Below are 7,691 nucleotides of genomic sequence, written 5' to 3'. Positions count from 1 at the left end.
GCCTCGGACCAGCGGACCAGTACGCAGCAGCAATACAACAAGGTCTGCTGTAGTGGAATGATCCTTTTATGGGCAATCCATTACTGCAGTCAGTGGAAAAACACAGAACATAAACGACACAGTTGTTGGGTAGGTTAGCTGGCCCTCCCATTTTCATGGGAGGGCCCGCAACACTGCTGACTTCATCATGACTTGGCAGAATTTCTAAACCTGATTTTCAGGATAGATTCACAATTAGATTTCCTTAGTAGTAACAATAGGTGTCTCTTTATTGCTCTGTTGGCTTCAGAAGTTTCATGCAGGTTCAAACTTTTATTACTTTGAAAAGTGTAAGAACCCCTTTTTTTTAATTTCCATTTTTACAGTTTCAAAAACAAGGAAAGATAAACTGTCCCAAAGCAAAGGTTTGGCTATCCCCACCACACCTCCACCATTCTCATTGTTCAGGCAGGGCCTTCAAGGTGACCTAAAAGAAGACATAGTTTAGAAATGTGGCACAGGATACCATCACTGAAATATTTTCTAGCGAAGAAAACATCTGTATATATACAGGAACTTTGTTTATATCTCACGTCTCCAATATACAGATTCTATTGTTGTTTATTATTTCCCATGATCCTTATGAGGAATCATGGGAAATAGATTTCAAAATGTCAGTGCAAAAATATAACCAGAGTTTTGGACTTCATCACTCCCTACAAGGAAATTTCACGCTCAGCACAGGTTGTGGCAGTGGAGTAAAAGAGTCAAAACAAGCATGTTGAGTCAAGGTAGTCTTGACTCAACATGCTTGAACAATGTTTTCTCTTTGCTTACGTTCTTTCCAGTTGATTTCTTAACTCCATGACTCAGCAGATGTGAACATACATATATATACACACACACACATGTATATATATATATATATATATATATATATATATATATATATATATATATATATATATATATATATATATATATATATAAAAACACCCATCTCGCCCCTGCGGGCGGTTTATCCTTCAAGCTCGGGTCCTCTACCAGAGGCCTGGGAGCTTGAGGGTCCTGCGCAGTATCTTAGCTGTTCCCAGGACTGCGCTCTTCTGGACAGAGATCTCCGATGTTGTTCCCGGGATCTGCTGGAGCCACTCGCCTAGCTTGGGAGTCACCGCACCTAGTGCTCCGATTACCACGGGGACCACCGTTACCTTCACCCTCCACATCCTCTCGAGCTCTTCTCTGAGCCCTTGGTATTTCTCCAGCTTCTCGTGTTCCTTCTTCCTGATATTGCTGTCATTCGGAACCGCTACATCGATCACTACGGCCGTCTTCTTCTGTTTGTCTACCACCACTATGTCCGGTTGGTTAGCCACCACCATTTTGTCCGTCTGTATCTGGAAGTCCCACAGGATCTTAGCTCGGTCATTCTCCATCACCCTTGGGGGTGTCTCCCATTTTGACCTCGGGACTTCCAGGTTATACTCAGCACAGATGTTCCTGTACACTATGCCGGCCACTTGGTTATGGCGTTCCATGTATGCCTTGCCTGCTAGCATCTTGCACCCTGCTGTTATGTGCTGGATTGTCTCTGGGGCATCTTTACACAGCCTGCACCTGGGGTCTTGCCTGGTGTGATAGACCCCAGCCTCTATGGATCTTGTACTCAGAGCTTGTTCTTGTGCTGCCATGATTAGTGCCTCTGTGCTGTCTTTCAGTGCAGCTTTGTCCAGCCACTGGTAGGATTTCTGGATATTAGCCACCTCCTCTATCTGCCGGTGGTACATACCGTGCAGGGGCCTGTCCTTCCATGATGGTTCCTTGCCTTCCTCCTCTTTCTTGGGTTTCTGCTGCCTGAGGTATTCACTGAGCATGCTGTCAGTTAGGGCCATCTTCGTGATGTATTCGTGGATGTTTCTTGTCTCATCCTGGACTGTGGTGCTGACACTCACCAGTCCCCAGCCCCCTTCCTTCCGCTTAGCGTACAGCCTCAGGGTGCTGGACTTGGGGTGAAACCCTCCATGCATGGTCAGGAGCTTTCTTGTCTTTATGTCAGTGGATTCTATCTCCTCCTTTGGCCAGCCTATTACCCCAGCAGGGTACCTGATCACGGGCAGGGCGTAGGTGTTGATGGCCCGGATCTTGTTCTTACCGTTCAGCTGACTCGTCAGGACTTGCCTGACCCTCTGCAGGTACTTGGTGGTTGCAGCTTTCCTAGCGGCCTCTTCATGGTTCCCATTCGCCTGCGGGATCCCCAGGTACTTGTAACTGTCCTCTATGTCTGCAATGTTGCATTCTGGTAGTTCAATCCCCTCAGTTCTGACTACCTTCCCTCTCTTTGTTACCATCCGACTACACTTCTCCAGTCCGAACGACATTCCAATGTCATTGCTGTATAGCCTGGTAGTGTGTATCAGTGAATCGATGTCTCGTTCACTCTTGGCATACAGCTTGATGTCATCCATGTACAGGAGGTGGCTGACAACCGCTCCGTTATGTGTGTGTATATATATATATATATATATATATGTGAAGTACCCTCAGAAGGTCTGCTAGATTATGTTAATGCAGCACTACGGATGATACCTACAACCACGATTACCGACACTAACAAGCTGATCTATAATACGGCAGCAGTGATCAGTGAGATGCTTGGCTACAAGTTGAACAGCCACAAGGGGCAGTACCCTCCATGGAGAAGGAGGCTAGAGGGCAAAATCAAAGTAGCACGGAGGGAGGTTAGCCAACTAATGGAGTTGCAGAAAGGCGCGACAAAGAAGGTGCATAAGAAATACAGCAAGCTGTCCATACCTGAGGCCTTGGAAACTGCCAAGCAATGACTCACAGCCTTGGCCAGCCGCTTGAGGAGGTACACCAGAGAGATAGAAGGCAGGGATTTTCCAGGTGCTTAAGAATCAGGTGAGCGATACTGCCGATTGTGTCATCTGGGCTCCTCCCCTGCCTATAAGGAAACTGCGGTAGATCAAATTTTGAATTTACATTTGATTTCCTTAGAGAGACCATAAATTTTTTAAATCAGTTAATGACAGGAGGTGAAACAACTTGTCTATTGGTCTATGATTTCTTTGGAATTTGAATTATGGTGGATTTCTTCCAGGGGTGAGCTATGTATCTCTACTGATAGGACAGTGGCCTCTACTGTAAAGGTCTTTAGAAGAAAAGCAGATATGCAATCTCTGCCGGAAGAATTCTTTTTGCAGATATGACTGACGAGTGACTGAATCTTAAGAGAGTCAACTACAAGGCAGAGAGAGGGCATGTTTTCTGTACAGAAACAGTAATGTGTAAAGGAATGCAGAGTTATCAGCCGGCATCTCCCAGATGGTGCGGGCTTGTTTGAGCTAAAACAAAACTGAACGGCTGCTCAGTGGATTTGGAGCAGAAATGTCAGGCAGTTTACAAAATATGAGCATGGACAAAGACTGTCGAGCAGAGAATCCATTTCATGCATACTTGTACAAACTCTTTTCATCAGTCCTGCTACCGATCACAACCACATTCATTTCCTCTTACAAAGCTCTCTTCTTTAATATAAAACAGGATACCAACCTCACTAAAATAAAATGTGAATGCTCTTTTAAACTTATTAAACACATTATACTCTTTTAAAAAGGAATTCCAAAATGTTTCAAAATACTTTAACCATTATTATTTTACATTCTAACATGAATTTCAAGATTTGTAATGTTTTAACACATTTTAAACAAATGACAGTTTAACCTGGTTACAAACAAATAACTTGATTAATTAAAATAACAAAACAGTTAAAGAAAAACAGGAAATTGTAAGCTGAATAAATGAATAGGTTAACAAATAATAAATGTTTTTGTTTGTTTATAAATAATTCGTATTCATACGTGTCATGTTGATAACAGCAATACTGATATTTGTAACTAAAGAAATATTACATTTATTAATCATGTAAATCTCCTGCACCTGTCATAGACATCACATGACGTCCAATAAAATTAATTGAGCATCATCTTGACATCCAGGTTGAGTCATGGTTGGGCAAAGAAATTCTGAACCTAGTTTGGATGTCGTATAGATGTTCAGAATTGGTAATGGACCGACAGACCCAACATAGACATGATCTGCACGTCTATCCAACATGCAATGTTTAGTGGGTTATGATAATCCTGTGTATCCAACCAGAGAGGGAAAAAAAATCATTTTTTCATTTGTTTTACTCAGTTAATCATGTCTTAATATACACTTCCTATTATTCATCCTGTTGGTGGAAGCTTTTAAGGATTTAGCAGCTTTAGAGTTCATTGTGATGAAATTCTTTTGACATACTTACAAGTCATTTGGCTTTTCTATGATTATTGCACTTCTCTTTTATAATCTAAGATCTCTCTTATAATGTGAGGGCTGTCGTTAAGATACAGTAAAACGTCTGTTGAGGGGTTGTTTTCTTATGTACAGACTGAAGTTTATTCCACAGTATGGAGTTAGATCAGACTACAGATACAATAAAAGACTATATATCATTTTGTGTTGGCAATGTAACCTAGAAAAAGGAGGCACAAATAATCCAGGTTAGAGGTCAGATCAGACACAGACATGCACTTGCACAGAACCACCATACATCACATCATCCTTATTTGGGTCTGGTTTTTCAAATGATGGATGCTTTGCTGCTCACTCAAAGTATCTGCAGGTCATGGAGTCATTTATGGTTTTTACATTATGTTAGTTAGGTAAAATCTATAACAGTGCATCATCAATGAACACTATGACAGCTGTTGAAAACATCCCAAAGGTAACCATTTACTGTGCCCACATGGCCAGTGTTGGTCAAGTCAAGAAAAAAGTAATTAGTAACTAATTACTGATTACTTCTCCTAAAAATAATCCTCTTACTTTACTAATTACTTATTTTCAAAATTAAGTAGTTACATAGTTACTTTTTAAAAACATGATACACAACCTGAATACTTAATAAAGCAATAGCCCTTTCAGCCTAATTCTTTTTTTTCTGCATAATCCATCATATAAAATTGAATCAAATGGAAATATCTTTTTAAAAATTGTTTTATTAGTTTTAATCTTTTAACTTTATGCACGCTGCATCAAGCAAAAAATAAATTATACAGTCTTTGACTTGAAGAAATTTGTTTTAACATTTAAAGCTATTTTCTGCATATTCCAGCATATAAAATAAAATAATGTTTTGTGTTTACACTCACTCTTTCAAATACATGCAAGTAAAACACAGCAGAAAATAAATAAAATTAAAGACAGCGGCACTGAGTCCTGTGGTTCTTAAATCTATTTTCACCTGTTTGGCAGGAGTGGAGCAGGCGGAGGTTTGCCCGGTACCGCAGCGGTCATGTCAGTGGGGGGTATCTGGGGGTTTCTCTGTGAATTTCACATTCCCCTGGCAGCGTGCTAGGTACTGGCTCAGAAGTTTACGGGGGTTTTTGCTGTAAAAAGAAGTTTTCTTCCCATGCAGTGTACAGCAGATGCTAATGTTTTTGTCACTTCTTACGGAATCAAACTCAAAGTAAAGTCAGTACATATATTATCCATTTTTGATCTGCACATGTCTGTTACTACGAACGTCACGCGTGCTTACGTCATTGTCACGAAACACTCTCACAAACAAAATCGCCGATTGGTAACACAGTAACTCAGCATGCTTACGGGAAAGTAGTAGTAATCTAATTACTTTCTTGCAATAGTAATCCCTTAATCTACTTGTTACTTGAAAAAAGTAATCGAATTACGCATTACTGCCCATCTCTGGTAGTGGCATGGGGAAATATGTGATACGTATCATAATGAGGGGGAAAAAAGGGGGATATTGCACATATCTAAGACGTGACCACTGCCTGTGCTGCATGATGGTGTATCATCCACAAGGATCACCAGATCAGATTTATCCATTGGTGTGTTCTGTAGGTCCGGTCTGGGTGAACAGATTTAAGAATATCTGTGGAGCTGGGTTTAGCACAGTACACTTTTTTTTACTTTGTTATCTGGCATTTCCAGTTATACAGTGATTCCATAACCAATGAGCAGCTAACAGAGTTTTTGCTCTAGAAGGGAGACAGAGAATGCAGCAGCAATAGGGTCAAGTCTGAAGAGCCCTCAAGATAATTTTGAAGTTAGAGCTGCATTTTCAGCAGCTGCTACTGAGTCCTGCTGATGTATAATGAGAAATATTCCACTACTCTTTGCCCCATGCCCCTGTAACAAAACAGAGATCAAGTATCCACCCTTTTCATCTACTGTCTGATTTAATGCTTTGTCAGGATATGGTCACTCTAAACAAGGTGAGGTCTGCTGTGAGCGTCAGTGAAAGCTTTTTCTGTGTCAATAGTCAACTGTCACATGTAGCGAGTCAACTCCCATGTATCATTGCTGTTTGAACTTGGCTTTTGCTGAGTAATAGGTGTGTCTGTCAGGTTTTTCTGTTTTTACAGTGATGAAAGATATGGCCCTGTTTGTGCCTAAGCTTATCATCATTGCATGTGCGTGCATGTTTTGTATGTGTGTTACTAGAGTGCTTAATGCATTGTGTGTGTGTGTGTGTGTGTGTGTGTGTGTGTGTGTGTGTGTGTGTGTGTGTGTGTGTGTGTGTGTGTGTGTGTAGTCTTCAGTTTCCTGTTTGTCAATCCTGAACGTAATGTCCCTGCAATGAAACAACCATCATTTTTTCCTCTCTCCGTGTTCTTTCTCTGCCTCTCTCACAGCCTTACCCACATTCTTTGTCAGCTGTGCCATGAGGAATTTTGTTCAAATTTTGTTCAAACTTCCAGTTGTGGAAGTTTGCTTAATTTTCTCAGTCTCTTTGTTAATGAGGAGGTTCAAAGAAAGGTTGAGGTTGATATCACCATAGCCTCATCGGGTCAGAATGTGAATAATACAGCCATCAATCTGCTGCAGTATCTCGGTTTAATGAATTGTAATCAGCGGTAACTCAACTTAAAGGAAGACATACATGGACTGCTAAATTCTGAAAAGAAAATAAGGTTTGGACTTTAAATCACTAATTAACTTAAAAAAATAATGGATGAAGCTGCCGCCCCATGTGGGAGTGAAAAGAGTGAGCTGTAAGTAAGTGCAGTCCTTATATAATGTGTGCCAGGTGAGTGCAATTAGGGGAAACTCCAGAGGCAATCAATGGTGAGAAAGGGAAACAAGGTAAGTCTGGTGAGGTGAGGGAGAGTGAGGAAAAAAGGGTAAGAAAAACATGAATCCTTACAACACTCTTCTTTTGCCATTTTAACTCTATGTGCGGCGAATCTTAACCTCAGACAATCTTACCAACTCCATTTATGGACAGTCCTTGTGTACATGTTTGTAAATCAGGTTTTAGTCCTTTCATAAAGTTTGTGATTAGGGGGGCATCTCTCCATCTATGATTTAATTAATTCCTTCAGGAAGTTTAAATAGTCCTTGACTGTCCCATTTTCCCTTTCCACACATGTGGATACTTTGGAAAAGTTTGAAACAGAACTGATTTTCTGAAATTAATTAGAAGAAACCTTTGCACTGGTACAGCATGAACAGTCTTCGTACCAGTATTGTTAAAGATAGTTAAACTGACATTTGCTCAAAATGATAACAGCTAATAGAGACATGTAACCTGCGATAAGACATTGTAAAATTAGTATGTGTATTCTGGCTTTGGAACTTATGGTCTGCTGCCACAGTCCTGTTTGTGTCTGCATCTAATCTTA

Source organism: Pelmatolapia mariae, linkage group LG10_11 (assembly GCF_036321145.2).
Source record: "Pelmatolapia mariae isolate MD_Pm_ZW linkage group LG10_11, Pm_UMD_F_2, whole genome shotgun sequence".
NCBI lineage: Eukaryota > Metazoa > Chordata > Actinopteri > Cichliformes > Cichlidae > Pelmatolapia > Pelmatolapia mariae.
Note: the sequence above shows the minus strand (reverse complement) of the source record.